This window comes from Chrysochloris asiatica, unplaced genomic scaffold (genome assembly GCF_000296735.1).
Source record: "Chrysochloris asiatica unplaced genomic scaffold, ChrAsi1.0 scaffold00130, whole genome shotgun sequence".
Taxonomy (NCBI): domain Eukaryota; kingdom Metazoa; phylum Chordata; class Mammalia; order Afrosoricida; family Chrysochloridae; genus Chrysochloris; species Chrysochloris asiatica.
This window is the reverse complement of record NW_006408648.1, coordinates 8,576,174-8,594,204: the sequence shown is the minus strand read 5'-3', so window position 1 is coordinate 8,594,204 and position 18,031 is coordinate 8,576,174. Positions and strand designations below refer to the sequence as shown.

General features: G+C 37.3%; 1 protein-coding gene across 13 annotated transcripts in view; it reads left to right on the top strand.

The window, feature by feature from the left end:
• Positions 1-18,031, top strand: part of DLG1 (discs, large homolog 1 (Drosophila)) — a 315,798-nt gene that overhangs the window by 278,918 nt on the left and 18,849 nt on the right. The window lies entirely within an intron of this gene.

Here is an 18,031-nt window from a genome sequence, read left to right as displayed (position 1 = left end):
TTGGCCTGCGAACCTTAAGGTCAGCAGTTTGAAACTACCACATGTTCCATGGGAGAAAGATGAGGCTTTCTGCTCCCATAAAGATTTATAGCCTCGGAAACTCTGTACAGGGTCACTGAGTCGGAACTTGACTCCATGACACTTAATAACATCATAAGACCAGGGAGTCCTGGTGTGATGCTGTAGGATAAGCACTGGTCCGCAAGATTGGTTTGAACCGCAAAGTCAAACCACCAGCCGCTCCTTGGAATCCCTGTACAGGGTTGCTATAAGTGTGAACTGACTCGGTAACACTTAATAACAACAACATCCTAAGACCAAAACAGTGTACTCCAGCTACTCAGTTATACATAGTCACTCTTTGGACCTAGAAAACAAACATATTACTTCGTATCTTCAAAATATATTATTTTTTGCCTTTTAGCCTTTAAGGCTCAGTCATTAAATACCATAAAAGCATAAGTGGAGCAATTCAGCATATCAGTTTTTCCATCTGTAAATGCTGCTTTCTTTATAGGAGGTTTCATTAATATTGACTAGTTATTTAAGAATTGAAATGCCTTACAAGTGATGACAAGGATGTGGGGAAATGAAAAATGTAGAAGACTCTTGAAAGCTAAAAAATTTTTAATCACCTGTTAACTCAAAAAATACAAAGTGAAATAAAGAATTTCTGTAAAATAATGATAATATGAATGATGCATATCAGAATGTATGGACTATATTTAAAACAATGAATAAAGACAAATACCATTAAAACCTGAAATAGTTGAGGTTTTTTGTCAACTTGGCTGGGCCAGGATTCTTGGTTTAGCAGTTAAGATACAGTGATCACCTCTACGTTGAGATCTAATGTGATGTAATCAGCACCATGTTATGATCTGATGTAATCAGCTCTGATCTGATGTGATTATCTTATAATGTATTCTAAATCCTTCCATTATGTTAATAAGGCTAGATGTAATCTACAGAATTATCTGAGTCAGTCTCTGTTGAGATATATAAGGAGAAAGGAGTGAACAGAGAGAAAGGGCCCTACTACTACCAATAAGGAAGAACTGGGAGTGGAATGTGTCCTTAGGACCTAGGGTACCTGCACTTTGAAGCTCCTAGATTCAGGGAAAGATTGATGCTAAGACACATAGAGATCTCTAAGGAATGCTGAGCCTACAGATGCTGAAGAAGACAACAAGGAACTTAACTTTCTCCAGAGTTGGCATTCTGAATTCAGACTTTAACCTCCTAATCTGTTAGAGAATAAATTTCTGTTAAAGCCATCCATTTGTGATATTTCTGTTACTGCAGCACGAGATACTTAAGACAAAACCTCTCAAACAAAAATGAAAGCATAAAGATAAACTAAATTCCCAGTTTAAATGGCAAAAGAAAGAAAGAACTTAAAAATAAAATTAAAAGCAGATCAGATGGCCACCAAATGTATGAAAAAAAATGCTCAATGTCATTAGCCATTGTTGTTGTGAAGTGCCGTCGAATCAGTTCCGACCCATAGCGACCCTGTATAGGGTTTCCAAGGAGCAGCTGTTGAACCACTGACCTTGCAGTTCAAACGGCTTTGCAGTCTGGCACATTAACCCACAGTGCTACACCACCATTAGCCATTAGAGCACGGCAAATGAAATCCACAGTGAGTTACCATTTCACTCCCACTAGGATGGCTAGGACTCCTGGTGTGGTGCTGAAGGATCAGCTCTGGACTTTGAACCACAAAGCTGGCAGTCCAAATCCACCAGCTGCTCCTTGATAACCCTATATAGGGTCACTGTGAATTGGAACTGACTCAACAGCACTTAACAACAGTGACAGCAAGAATTAAGATTTTTTTTTAAAAAAGAAAAGAACCAATGTTGGTCAGAAAATTGGAACTCTTATTCATTACTGGTGGGAATGCTAAATGGTACAGGCATTGTGGATATATCATCAGGAAGGGACCATTCCTTGAAAGAAAGACTGGATGTGCTTGTTAAAGTAGAGGGTCAACAAAAAAGAAGACCTTTAACAAGATAGATTGACACAGTGGCCACAACAGTGGACTCAAACAGCAAGGATTGTGAATGGTACAGGACTGAGCAGTCTTTTGTTCAATTGTCAGTCGGAACCAACTCATTGGTGCCTAACAACAACAGGGATAGGAGGGAAGTATGTGATTATTTCTCATAAAGTACTGAACTTTAGTTTACATTGATGGAAAAACTGCATAGGGCTGTACAGATGATTAATGTAAATGCTACCAGCTGGTTTTATAGTAGTCAGAAACAGAATTAACAAAAGTTATGTGATAGATGTATTTACAACAATGACCAAAAAAAGTAGCTACTGATCCTGCTTACCTATAGCCAAACATTTCATGGAATTTAGTTCCTTGGTTTGAGGTTGAGGGTCATGGTTTCACAGGACATCCCAGTTAATTGGCCTAATAACATATTAGTGCTTCTTTTCTGCCTCCTAGTTCATTACATTGTGCATGGTATTTTAAAGCTTTGCAGGCAGCTATCCAGGGTATAGTTGGTCTCCATTTACCCGAAGCAACAGAGGAAGAAGAAGATAGAAGGGGAAAATGGAATGTATGGCTAATTGGCTCTTGTGAACAACTGCCCCCTTTGCCCTGAGATGGTGTCCAACTACTGTTTCGGAACATTTTGATCAGCAGCTCTATATAAGAATCAAAAGGGGGAAATGCAGAACAGAATTTCAAGTTTCACTTTCTATACTATAGGGAGACTAAAGGAAAGCCTGAAACTATTGTCCTGGCTAATCTTTCAACCTGAAATCAAAATATCACTGAAGTCTTCTTAAAACCCAACAGTAATTTGTTTAACTTAACTAGTAAAGAATGTCTACTTCAAACTTTGCACTCTTTTAAGATCTATATCTATGGGATCAAACTGACAACGGCAACTTGAGTAGTTAGATAGGTACCTTAGGGGACAATGAGTTTGTTAATGGGGGAGGAATAAAAAGACAGGTGAGAATGGTTGCACAACTTAGAAAATATAAACAATGCCACTGAATTGTACATGTAAAAATTGTTGAATTATGTGTTCTGTGTTTATTATCAACAGCAACAATAAAAATAAAATTAGTAAAAATCAAAACAGAAGTCAATGTGTTAAAGTAGAAGAAAGAAAATAATACAGATCAGAATAAAAAACAATAGGTAAAATCAGTGAAGTACCTAAAGCTGGTTCTTTGAGAAGATCACAATCACTAATAGACCTTTAACCAGATTAATACAGAAAAAAGAAGAAAAGACACAAATTACCAGTATCAGGAATGAGAGATGTAACAGAATCTATAGATACACTAAAATGATAATCAGAATATTAGGAACAACTCTACGGCACTGAAATCAACAATTTAAATGAAATGGACAATTCCTTGAAAGACAGGAACTCTACTGAAGCTTACTAGAGAAAAATAGCTCATTTAATAGTCCTGTGTTTATTAAAGAAATTTATTTGTATTTGAAAACTTTTCCAGAAAGCTTAAAGCTCACTCGAATGGCTTCACTGATAAATTTTGCCAAACATTTATGAAAGAAGCAATACCAATTTTCTACCTAAAAACTAAAAAGAGAATTCTTCCAAACTTATTCTATGACTTTAACATTACCTAGATTTCCAAAACTTGACAAAGACATTACCAAAAAAGGAACACTACAAGGTTACCTCATATCTCTTAATGGATATTAACACAAAAATTCTAAATGAAATTTTAGAAAATGAATCTTAACAATATATAATTAAGATATCATGGCCAAGTATAATTTATCCAAAAATCTCAAGAAAGATTTAACAGAAAATCAATATAGCTCACATTAACAGTCTAACAAAGAAAAACTGTCAGATCTCAACAGATGCAAAAAAAAAAAAAACAAAAAAAAACTGCTTAACAAAATCCAATTCCCATTCTTGCTTTGAAATTCTTAGCAAACTAGGAATAGAAGGAAAATTTCTCACACTGATAGAAACATCTATAAAAAAACATACAGCTAACATCAAACTTAATGGTAAAAAGCTCATTTATTTCACATCAGAATCAGGTCAAGGATGGACGCTCACCTCTTGTTTTCAGTATCAAACTGGAGGTTTGAAAGGCCATCTAGATTGGAAAGGAAGACAGTTTTGTTTTTATTTGTAGATGACATAATTGTCTATGTAAAAAATCTGATAAAACCTGTCAAAAAGCTACCGGAACTCTTAAGTAAGGTTAGCAGAGTTGCAGGATATAAGTCATTATAGAAAAATCAGTATCTATATGCCAGCAATGACAATTACAAATTGAAATTTTAAAAACAATTAACTGACAGTTGTTGTTGTTAGGGCCATCAAATTGGTTCTGATTCATAGTGACCCTATGCGCTACAGAAGGTTATGCATCCTCACAATTTTTGTTATGCTTGAATTCATTGCTGCTGCCACAGAATCAATCCATCTAGTTGCGGGGAGGGGATGGGGGTTGTCCTCATTTTTCGCTGAACCTCCACTTTACCAAGTATAATGTCCTTCTCCAGGGTCTGGTCCCTCCTGATAATATGTACAAAGTATGAGAGATGAAGGAGCATTCTGGCTGTACCTCTTTTAACAAAGATTTGCTTGTTCTTCTTGGAGTCCATGGTACTTTTCAATATTCTTCTCCAACACCAATTCTTCTAAGTTCTTCCTTATTCATTGTCCAACTTTCACATGTATATGAGGCAATTAAAAATTCCATGGCTTGGGTCAGGTACTCCGTAGTTTTCAAAAATGATATCTTTGCTCTTCAACACTTTAAAGAGTTCTTTTGCAGCAAATTTGCCTAGTGTAATACATCATTTGATTCTTAATTGCTCCTTCCATGAATGTTGATAGTGGATCCAAGCAAAATGAAGTCTGGAAATTTCAGTTTTTTCTCCGTTTATTGTGGTCCTTTTTACTGGTCCAGTTGTGAGGGGTTTTGTTTTCTTTACATTGAGGTATAATCCATACTGCAAGCTGTGTGGTCTTTGATCTTCATCAATAATTATTTTAGTCCTCTTCCCTTTCAGCAAGCAAGGTTATATCATCTGCATATGGTAGGTTGTTAATGAGTCTTCTTACAATCTTGATGCCATGCTCCATATAATCCAGCTTCTTAGATTATTTGCTCAGCATGCAGATGGAATAAATATGGTGAAAAAATCAAATCTGGCTCACACCCTTCCTTATTCTAAACCATTCAGTATCCCCTTGTTCTGTTCCAACAACTGCCTCTTGGTCTATGTACAGGTTCCTCATGAGTACATTCAAGTGTTCTGGATACCCATCCTTGACAGTGTTATCCACAGTTTGCCATAATCCATACAGTCAAAACCCTTTGCATAGTCAATAATGTAAAAGTAAACATCTTTCTGGTATTCTTTGCTTTCATCCAAGGTCTTGCTGATGTCAACAATGATATCCTTCGTTACACATCTTCTTCTAAATCCAACTTGAGTTTCTGGCATTTCTCTATTGATATACGGTTGCAGCTATTTCTTAATTATCAGTTCTTACATGTGATAGTAATATTGTTCGATGATTTCTGCATTCTATTGGTTCAACTTTCTTTGAAACAGTCACATATATGGATCTCTTCCAAGTGGTTGGCCAGGTAGCTGTCTTCCAAATTTCTGGGCATGTATGAGTGTGCGTTTCCAGTACTGCATCAGTTTGTTGAAAGACTTTATTTTGTATTTCATCAATTCCTAGAGCCTTATTTTTCACCAATACCTTTAGTGCAGCTTAGACTTCTTCTTTCAGTTCCATAGGTTCTTGATCATATGCTACCTCTTGAAATGGCTGCACATCAACCATTTCTATTTGATACAGTGCCGTATATACATTCATCTTCATTTGATGCTTTCTACATCATTTAATATTTTGCCCATAGAATCCTTTAGTATTGTGAGTCGAGGGTTGAATTTTTTTCTTCAGTTCGTTCAGCTTGAGAAATGATGAGGGTGTTCTTCTTATCTTTTGTTTTTCTGACTCCAGATCTTTGCTCATTTCATTTATTAACTTTGTCTTCTTAAGCTGGCCTTAGAAATTTTCTGTTCAGCTCTTTTACTTTCTCATTTCTTCAGTTTGCTTTAGCATCACTATGCTGGATAACAAGTTCAGAGTCTCTTCTAACATTCCTTTTGATCTTTTTTTATCACATTTTGCTTATACAATGTTCTTGATGTTATCTGATAGCTCTTCTGGTCTTCAATCATTAGTGTCAAATGCAGCAAATATGTTCTTGAGGTGTTCTTTAAATTTAAGTGGAGTATATATGTTCAAGGAGTCCTTGTGTGGCACCATAGGAAAAGTACTTGACCTTAAAGTCTGTTTGAACCACAGATTTACTGTTCAAACTCACCATCTGCTCCTCGGAAACCCTATACAGGGTCTCTGAGCTGGAACCAACTTAGTGGCACAACTTAATATGTTCAAGGTCATTTTGGCTCTTGTGGACTTGTTTCAGTTTTCTTCAGCTTCAGCCTGACTACATATGAGCAATTGGTATCTGTTCCATAGTCAGCCCTTGGCCTTGTTTTGGCTGATGATACTGAGTTTTTCCACCATCTCTTCCCACAGATGTAGTTAATTTGATTCATGTCTATTCCATCTTGTGAGATCCATTTGTATAGTCACCTTTTATGTTGTTTAAAAAAGGTTTTTGCGATGTAGAAGGTAGTTGGTCTTGCAGAATTCTGTTATGCAGCCCCAGCATCCTTTCTATCACCAAGGCCATATTTTCCAACTACTGATCCTTTGTCTCTGTTTCTAAACTCATATATTCCAATCACTAATACTCAATACATCTTGATTACATGTTTAATCAATTTCAAACTGAAGAAGCTGATGGAATTTTTCAATTTTATCACCACTGCTTTAGTGTTTGGTGCGTAAATTTAAATAATAGTTGAAATAGCTGGTCTGGAAACCACACTGAAACCTGCCCACCATGTGTGACCGTGCTGGTATTCAAAATATCGGTGGCATAGCTCCAGCATCAGAGCAGCACACAAGCTACCACAGTGCAACTAAACTGACAGATGGGTGGTAGTTATTTACAGTAGTATCAAAAAATATTAAAGACTTTGGAATAAATCAGACAAATAGTATGTAGGATTGTACACTGAAAACTATAAAGTATTGCTGGGAGAAGTTAAATACCTGCCTAAATAAATGGAGAGATACACCATGTTGAAAAACTCGGCATTAAGATATGAGTTCTCTCAAAATTAAACTTTAAAAAGGGTGGATCTCCAGTCAAAATTACATGCTAATTCTAAAATTCATATGGAAATACAAAGGACTAGGATAACAACTTTGAAAAAGAGTTAAGTTATGGAGATAAGACTAGTCTATTTCAAAATGTATTACAATGTTACAGCAATCGTGAAAGTATAATGTTAGTCTGAAGATTAATAAACAAATAGATTGGTAGAACAGAAGAGACAATCTAGTCATAAATCCACAATATATGGACAACTATGGACAGTCTCAGAAATCCTATACACGGTCGCTATGAGTCAGAACTGACTCCATGGCACACACCACTACCACAGCATGACCATAGGTGAGCCCCTGTATGGCACTATATGATAAATACTGGACTGCTAACCACAGTTTAAACACATCACTTTCTCTTGTAATCCCTATACAGAGTTGCCATGAGTCATAACCAACTAGATGGCACAAAAACAACAACAACAGCAGCATGACCAAAGACGTACCAAAGCAGTTCAATGGGAAAAGTATAGTCTCAACAAATGGTGCTGGAAAATTGCCTATTCATACCTCTGACAATACTAAAAACAAAAGCAACTGAATAGACCTTAAATGTAAAACATAAAACTAAATAAACCTTATAGTTAAAAAAATCTTCATGACTTTGGGTTAGGCAGTGTGTTTCTCTCAAATGATGACCAAAACACACACCATAAAATAATTAGTTAATTGAACTTCATCAACATTTAAAAATCTCTTAAAAACATTGTTAGAGGCTAAAAAGACAAGTAAATTATTGGTAGGAAATATTTGCAAACCTGATTAAAGACATATACATTATTTGCAGATAAATCTGTTATAATCTAAAACTCAAAACAAGTTTTTAAATGGGCAAAAAAAATTGAATTGACTTTAATCTGAATATATACAAATATTAGGTGAGCAAGTGAAAAGATACTTAGCAATGTTCATCATTAGCAAGTCCATTGTCAGCAAAGCAATTCTGGGTCATGTTGTTAAGTGCTTTATAGTCAGTTCAACTTGTAGCAACTCTGTAAAGGGTTTCTAAGGAGTAGTTGTTGGGTTTGAATCACCAACCTTGCAGTTAGCAGCCTAACCTACCAGTGCCACCAAATAATTGGTTTAAATTTAAAAGACTGATTATGCCAAAGTTTTATGACGATTTGGAGCAACTGGAACTCTCATACTCTTGCTGGAGATGAAAATTGGTACAAACACTTGAAAAACATTTTGGCACCTTCCATATGATCCAGTTCTAAATATTTACCCAAGAGGAAAGAAAGCATATGTTCATAAAAATATTTTACAGTGTTCTGCAAGGTCAGTGGCTTAAACACACTAGCTGGTCCTTGGAAACTCTGTACAGGTGTGTATGAGTTGGAAACTACTCGACGGCACTTACCAACACACACAAACACACACATACGGAAAGACATCTCTCTTGCTGGTGGGAATGCAAACTGGTATAATCTTTTATAGCAAAATTTGTGTATAATCTAGCAAAACTATATATGCATCTGTTATTTAATTTAGCAATTCCAAAGAATTATGAACAATGTTGAAGCATTGTTTATAATTAAATGTATGAAAAATGGCCATGAAAGAGTGATTGGATAATCTGTATACCAACAGAATAGAGTTATATGCATCTGTATAAAAGAATATGGAAGATGTTCATTAACTGTTATGAAAGTAATATGTATGGTATGCTAATTTTGTTTAAGAAAGAAGAGAAAATAGACATGTATCTGTTCTTTTTGGCAAAGGGACATATAGAAAGGACAAATAAGAAATTAATGAGATTGGTTACTTTCACAAGAAAGGAGGGAATAGGAATAGGCTAAGAAAAATGTATAGGTATGGCATTTCTCTAAGCATAACCTTTTTGTGTAATTTTGACCTTTTCATTGTCATGTAGTGTTGAGTCAGTCAGACTAATAGTGGCCCTGTATTGCATTTCTAAGGCTATAAATCTCTATAGGGGCAGAAAGCCTCAAATTTCTCCCAAGGAGCAATGGCAGTAATGATGGCCTTAAACATAAAATTATGAGGATAGCACAAGACTAGTGCTTTATTCTGTTGTGCAGAGGGTCACTGTGAAAAGGGACAGACTCAGTTGCACCTAAAAACAAGTAACTGATTAAAATAAGACTCCAGCAAGATGGTGGAGTAGGCATATGCAGTACTACATGGAGCCTTTACAACAAAGATGCATGAGACCAAATAAAACAGATACTAATGAAAATTCTGACAGTCTGTAATTAAGAAAAAAGGTTAGAGAGGTAGATGGAGTGCTTGCTGGGAGGAGAGGACTAGCAGGGATGGTGAGAGAGGGAGAATGGTGAATGGCTTGACCACACCAGCTCCATCATCTGTGAGCAGCTTTGATATCAGAGGGAGGCGTGGCATTTTTGCAGCACCAGAAAGAGTGTCATTTCTTGTTGCCCCACATTCCCCTTGTGACAAGAAGTGTGGCCTCCCCACCCACACCTACTCCCAGTGTAGACCCTGTTCTCTGGGAGTTCAGAGCCACATGGTTGGTTGGGAGCCATGCCAGCGTGAGGTGGGGGCTAGCTGTGCCATTTTGGTGCCTATATTCAGATGGGCTCAATTCCAGACCTATAAAACCTACAGACCCACCAGATCAGCATTTAGCCAGTCACCCTGCCACCAGTTTCCTTGTGGTCCTAAAAGACACTGAAACCAGCTCCATCAAGGGCCCCCACAAAGTATTTCTGGATCAAATGCCCTTAATATAGATTAACACCAAATCCAGTAGGAACTGCATCTAGGGCCAGGAACTCTGCTGTCACATCCCTTCCACAACTACCTGTGAACTCCTTGAATTGCAGGAGCCCTCCAGAGATTGCTCCCCTCTGGCTCCAACAAATGCACTATTTGTTTTTACAAATACAAGAGCCTCAAAATGCCCCAGAGACAACAGGCAATTTTAGCTCACACAAAGAAACAAGAGACATTGGCTAAAACAAATGATGAAGATACAAAACCAGAAGACATTTCTGAGGAAGAAAACATAATAGAGCTAACTGAAAAAGAAATCAGAAGAATGCTAATTGGGTACCTTCAAAGGTTCAATTGAAATATTGAGACAAGCTAGACAAATACAATAAAAACTTTAGAATAATTCAGGAAAACACTACAAGAACAAACCAACAAAATAAATGCAAAGTTTGAAACAATACAAAACCTGCAATTAGAAATCCAGAAGATTGATACTGAGCTCTCAGAAATGGATGATACATTGGAAGGCCAAAGGAGTAGATGTAAAGCAATGGAGACCTGAATTAGTGAGCTTGAAGATAAATCTTTCAATACTAGTATGCTAAAACAATCAGAAAAGGAGTGAAAAATCCAAGAAAACCTAAGAGTTATGTGGAACACCATGAAGAGAAGCGACTAACAGGTGATTGGAATTCCTGAGCAGGAAGAGACAAGCACAGAGAAAACAAAGAGTTGTTGGAAGAAAACTCTCCTAATATCATGAAAGATAAGAAGATAAGAATACAAGTAGCTAAATGAACCCCAACAGGATAGATCCCAAAAGAAAATTGCCAAGACATACCATAACCAAACTCTAAAAATCAAAGAGAAGAAAAGAATCCTGAAAACAGCTTGGGAAAAACAAGAGGTTAAAGAAAAAGATTGCCAACAAGTCATATACCCAGCAAAACTGTCCCTCAAATATGATGGCAAAATAAAGACACTTCCTGATAAACAGAAATTAAAGGAATTTGTAACGACCAGACCAAGTTTTCAAAAATGCTAAAGGGTGTTCTTTGGACTGAGAACCAAAAACAGCAGACAATAACCTGAGAATACTATTCATACCAACACCACCTAGAACACAATCCAGGTATAGAATTATTTAAAGTACAAGTATTTAAACCTACAAGACTGAAGAGAGGGAACCAGAAATATCAATGTGTAATGAAGTCAACTACAAAGCAAAAAGAAGGAATAGTGTAGATACAGAACTTCCAAATGGCAAGGAAGTCAAACAGACTTCAGGATAAAACAATGTTTTAAGCAGGGAGAAAATTAATAAATTACAGGGTAAACCTCAAAGAAAAAGAATACACCTGCATATTAAAAAAAATTTTAAAAAAAAGGGAAATCGGAAAGATTTAGTAAACATTAGCACAACAGAAATTAAAATCAAAAGAAAACTCACAAACAATGAATTTAGCATGGAAAATTACGTGGAACAAAGAATCCAGGAGCACAACAAAAGAAAAAAAGTGGAGAGGGGAAACCCCATAAAAACAATAACAACCAATTCAGACTTAATTATAATTACACTAAAGTTAATGGTTAAATGTACCACTCAAGAGACATGAGTAGAATGGATATTTTTTTTTAAATGGAGTCTTCAATATACTGTCTACAAGAGACATGTCAAAATGATGGAGACAACCTGAATGCCCATCAACAGAAGAATGGTTAAACAAACTGATACATACACACAATTGAATACCACCAACTTTGAAGAAGAATGATCAATCTGTGAAAACAACTCACAACATGGTTTTAACCTGGAGGACATTATGCTGAGTGAAATTAGTCACAAAAGGACAAACATTGTATGTGATGAATGTTGTGTAAAGTTCAAAAAAGAACAGTTTTCTTGCTGAAAGAAGCAATTTATGATGGTTCCAGGGGTAAGGGAGCAGGATTAATTACTCATGGGCTAGAGGTTAAACACATGTTAACATGGGTGACAGACAGGCAATATGCAAGATGGAGTAATGTTAGCAGAGGAAAGATGAAGGTCGCGAGAAACAGGAATGCATTAAAGTGAATAGAGATAGATGCTGTTAACTTAATACAAAGAAACAGGAATGCATTAAAATGAATAGAGATAGATGCTGTTAACTTAATACATGGACGGGGTGGCAACTATGTAAACTTTCACTCAATTCACAATAACAAGTTAAAAAAAAAAATACTGCCCTAAAGTGGAAAAAAAATAGGCATATTATATATATAAAGAATAAAGTTAGAACTTAGTATATGAACAAATACATGGGTAGAGGGGAAAGCTTTATCTCATTAGAATATCAACTAAAAGGTAGAAGAAATGATGGAATTAGAAAATCTCTCTTGACAACTTGTTGTTGTTGTTGTTAAGTGCCGTTGAGTCGGTTTCGACCCATAGCGACCCTGTACAGGGTTTCCGAGGGTGTAAATCTTTACGGGAGTAGAAAGCCTGATCTTTCTCCCATGAAGCAGCTGGTAGTTTCGAACCACTGACCTTAAGGTTCGCAGCCCGATTCGTAGGATTTGGTAAGAACTATCAGTGTATGATAAAACTGTTGAGTGAAAATTTGATGCGAAACAAGGCACTTACAGTCTCAGCATTTCTCCCCCAAGATACTTCAGTTTAAAACTGAAAGATAGTAACATTACAGTGAAGAAACCTGGAAGACAAAAACAAGTGATCAAAATTGAATTCACCAATAATAGGACAAATAGATTCATATGCTTCCTGATATAATGGACTAAGAAGATCACATCAGTTTGTAATATTCCTGCCAAAAATGTATAACCTGAACCTAAGAGAAAGTATTAAATAACCCCAGGTTGGAGGCATGTTTTATGAAATACTCTTTGAAAATGTGAAGATCATGAAAGACAAAGACAGAAACTGTTCCAAATTGTTCTAAATTGATAGACACTGTGGTTTGTAAGCAGCTGTGATTCTGGAAGCTATGCCACGGGTATTTTAAAGACCAGCAAGGTCACCCATGGTGGACAGGTTTCAGATGAGCTTCCAGACAAAGACAGACTAGGAAGAAGTGACAAACTATATCCAAATATTTAGTCACTGAAAACCTTACTAACGCTGTCAGATATAGTGCCGGAAAATGAGCCCCTCAGGTTGGAAGGCACTCAAAATGCAACTGGGGAAGAGCTGCCTCTCAAAGTAGAGTTGACCGTATTGACACTAATGGAGTAAATAAAGCCCGTGGGAGAAAAGCCCGCGGGACCTTCATTTGCTGATGGAGTACAACTCAAAATGAAGAGAAACAGCTGTAAACATCCATTAATAATCAAAACATAGGATGTACAAAGTATGAATCATGGAAAATTGGAAATTGTCAAAATGAAATAGAATGCATAAACATCGATATCTTAGGCATTAGTGAGCTGAAATGAACTGGTATTGGCCATTTTGAATCGGACAACCATATGGTTTACTATGCCGGAAATGACGAAGAGGAATGGTGCTGCATTCATTGTCAAAAAGAACATATCCAGATCAGTAATGAGGTACAACACTGTCTGTGATAGGATAATGTCCATGCATCTACAGGGAAGCCCGTTAATACCACTATTATTCAAATTTAGGCACCAACTAAAGCCAGTGAGAATGAAACAGAAGAGTTCTACCAACTTCTTCAATCTGAAATCGATCTCACATGCAATCCAGATGTATTGATCACTACTGGTGATTGGAATGTAAAGGTTGGGAACAAAGTGAAGGATCAGTAGTTGGAAAATATGGCGTTGGTGATAGAAATTATGCTGGAGTTCACATGATAGAATTCTGCAAAATCATTGATTTCTTCATTTCAGATACCTTTAGACAGACTAAGAGACGATTATACACATGGACCTCACAAGACGATATACACAGAAATCAAATTGAGTACATGTGGAAAGATAGGATGGAAAAGCTCCATATCATCAGTGAAAACAAGGCCAGGGGCAGACTGTGGAACAGACCATCAATTACTCATTTGCAAATTCAAATTGAAGCTGAAGAAAATGAAAACAAGTCCACAAGAGCCAAAATATGACATTGAATGTATCCTATCTAAATTTAGAGATCATCTGAAAAACAGATTAGATACATTAAACACTAAAGACTGAAGACCAGAAAAGTTGTGGGATGACGTCAAGAACATAACAGGAAGAAAACAAAAAGCCATTAAGAAGACATGAAAGAAAGAAAAGATCAAAATGGATGTCAGAAGAGACACTGAAACTTGCTCTCCAGCATAGAGATGCTAAAGCAAATGGAAGAAAGGAGATACAAGAGCTTAACAGAAAATTTCAAAGGTCATCTCGAGAAGACAAATTTACATATTACAACAAAATGTGCAAAGATCTGGAGTCAGAAAATCAAAAGGAAGAACATGCTCAGCAATTCTCAAGCTGGTGGAACTGAAGAAAAAATTCAATCCTCAACTTTTGTTATTGAAGGATTCTCTGGACAAATTATTAAATGATGCAGAAAGCATCAAAATAAGTTGGAAGGAATACACAGAGTCACTGTACCTAAAGGAAATGGTTGATGTTCAACCGTTTCAAGAGGTAACATATGATCAAGAGCCAGTGATCCTGAAGGAAGAAGTCCAAGGTGCATTGAAGGAATTGGCAAAGAACAAGGCACCAGGAATTGATGGAATAAAAATAGAAATCTTTCAAGAAAGTGAGTCAGCACTGGAGACATCACTCATCTATGCCAAGAAATGTGGAAGACAACTATATGGCCAACTGATTGGAAGAGATCTGTATTTTTGCCCATTCCAAAGAGAGGTAACCCAACGGAATGCAGAAATCATCAGACAATATCTTGGATATCCCATATGAGTAAAGTTTTACTAAAGGAGCTCTGGTAGCTTAGTGGTTACGAATCGGGCTGCGAACTTCAGGGTCAGCAGTTTGAAACTGCCAGCTGTTCTGTGTGAGAAAGATGAGGCTTTCAGTTCCCGTAAAGATTTACAGCCTCAGAAACCCTGTACAGGGTCCCTATGAGTCAGAACTGACTCCACGGCACATAACAACAACAAAGGTAAAATCAGCTGCAACCTTACATTGATAGAGACCTTCCAGAGGTTCAAGCTGGATTTGGTAGGACGTGGAACAAGATATACCATTGCTGATGTCCAATGGATCTTGGCTGAAAGAAGAGAATACCAGAAAGATGTTTACTTGTGCTTTATTGATTACACAAAGGCTTTTGATTTTGTGGATCATGACAGGCTGTGGACAACATTAAGAAGTATGAGTATTCTGGAACACTTAATTGTGCTCATGAGATATCTGTACATGGACCAAAAGGCAGTGTTCGAACAGAACATGAGAACACTGAATGGTTTAAAATGAAGAGAGGTGTGCGACAGGGTTGTATTCTTTCACTATACTTATTCAACCTGTATGCTGAGCAAATAATCCAAGAAGCTGGGTTATATGAAGATCCCCAGCAATATGGCAATATGGCAACAATTGTAAGATTGGCCCAGGACTGCAGTGTTTCGTTTTGTTTTGCATAGGGTCACTATGAGTCGGTAGTGACTCAGTGGCACATAACAAAGAAATACGGGGATAAAGCACTGGACTGAAATACCAGTTTGAACCACAAGGCCAGCAGTTCAAAGTCACCAGCCGCTCCTTGTAAACCCTATACAGGGTCGCTATGAGTCGCAACCGACTCAACAGCAGTAAACACTTCTGGTGTGGCACTGTGGGATCAGCATTGAATGACTGCGCACTAGAAGGTCAGCAGTTCAAACCCACCAGCTGTTCCTCAGAAGCCCTATACAGGATCATTGTGAGTCAGAACTAACTTTACAATCCTATGGCAACCTTGTATAGGATTTCCTGGTGTGGTTGGATTCAAACCGACTTTGCAGTCCAGGACATTAACCCACAGTGCTACGCGACGACTCCAAATAAAAGTTAGCAATGTTGTTGTTGTTGTTGTTGTTGTTGTTGTTAGGTGCCAACTTATAGTGAACCTGTGTAGAGCAGAACAAAACACAGCCCAATCCTGGGCCAACCTCACTATTGTTGCCACGCTTGAGTCCATTGATGCTGCCACTTTGCCAATCCATCTCGTTGGGGGTCTTCCTCTTTTTCTCTGACCCTCTACACTACCAAACATGATATTCTTCTCCAGTGACTGATCCTGCCTGACAATATGTCCGAAGTATGAGAGACAAAGTTTGGCCATCCTGGCCTCCAAGGAGCACTCCGGCTGCACTTCTTCCAACATGGATATGTTTGTTCTTTGGGTAGCGCATGGCACTTTCAATATTCTCCAACACCATAACTCAAATGCGTAAATTCTTTTACGGTCTTCCTTATTTACTGTCCATCTTTCACATGCATATGAGGTTATTGAAAATACCATGGCTTGGGTCAGGTGCACCTTAGTCCTTAGGCTGACATCTTTGCTCTCCAACACTTTAAAAAGGTCTTGTGCAGCAGATTTGTCTAATGCAGTACATCGTTTGATTTCTTGACTGCTGCTTCCATTGAGTGTTGATAGTTGATCCAGAAGAATGAAATCCTTGACAACTTCAGTCTTTTCTCCGGTGATAAGAATGTTGTTTATTGGTACAGTGGTGAGGATATTTGTTTTCTTTACATTGAGATGTAATCCATACCGAAGGCTGTGCTCTTTGATCTTCATCAGTAAATGTTTTTTTTTTAAGTCCTCTTCACTTTTCAGCAATCAAGGTTGTATCATCTGCATATTGCAGGTTGTTAATGAGTCTTGCTCCAATCCTGATGCTATGTTGTTCTTCATATAACCCAGCTTTTCGGACTATTTGCTCTGTATACAGATTGAATAAGTATGGTAAAAGAGTACAACCCTGTCACACACCTTTCTTAATTTGAAACCATTCAGTGTTCCCATGTTCTGTTCAAACAACCAGGGTCCATGTACAGATTTCTCATGAGGACAATTAAGTGTTCCAGAATACTCATGCTTCACAATGTTGTCCATAGCCTGCCATGATCCACACAATCAAAAGCCTTTGAGTAGTCTAAGGCACACGTAAACATCTTTTTGATATTCTCTGCATTCAGCCAAGATCCATCGGACATCAGCAATGGTATCCCTCATTCCACGGCCTCTTCTGAATCTGACTTGAACCTCTGGAAGTTCTCTGTCAATGTATGATTGATTGTAGCCATTTCTGTATTACCTTTAGTAAAACTTTGTTTTCATGGGATATCAAAGAGATTGTCCGATTTCTGCATTCCATTGGGTCACCTCTCTTTGGAATGGGCACAAATACGGATCTCTTCGAATCAGTCATCCAGATAGCTGTCTTCCAAATTTCTTGGAAGAGATGAGTGAGTGCCTCCTGTGCCGCCTCACTTTCTTGAAAGATTTTAATTTTTATTCCATCAATTCCTGGTGTCTTGTTCTTTGCCAATTCCTTCAATGCACCTTGGATTTCCTCCAGTTTCATTGGTCCTTGATCATATGTATGCTACCTCTTGAAATGGTTGAACATTAACCATTTCCTTTAGGTACAGTGACTCTGTTTATTCCTTCCATCTTCTTTTGATGCTTTCTGCATCATTCAATAATTTGCCCAGATAATCTTTCAATGATGAAAGTCGAGGCTTGAATTTTTTTCTTAAGTTCTCCCAACCTGAGAAATGCTGAAGGTGTTCTTCTTTTTTGGTTTTCTGATTCCAGATCTTTGCACATTTGTTGTAATATTTGGCTTTATCTTCTTGAGACGATCTTTGAAATTTTCTGTTAAGCTCTTGTACCTCCTTTCTTCCATTTGCTTTAGCATCTCTATGATGGAGAGCAAGTTTCAGTATCTCTGCTGACATCCATTTTGACCTTTTCCTTTCTTGTCTTCTCAATGACTTGTTGCTTTCTTCATGTTCTTGATGTCATCCCACAACTTTTCTGGTCTTTGGTCTTTAGTGTTTAATGCATCAAATCTGTTCTTCAGATGGTCTCTAAATTCATGTGGGATATATTCAAGGTCATATTT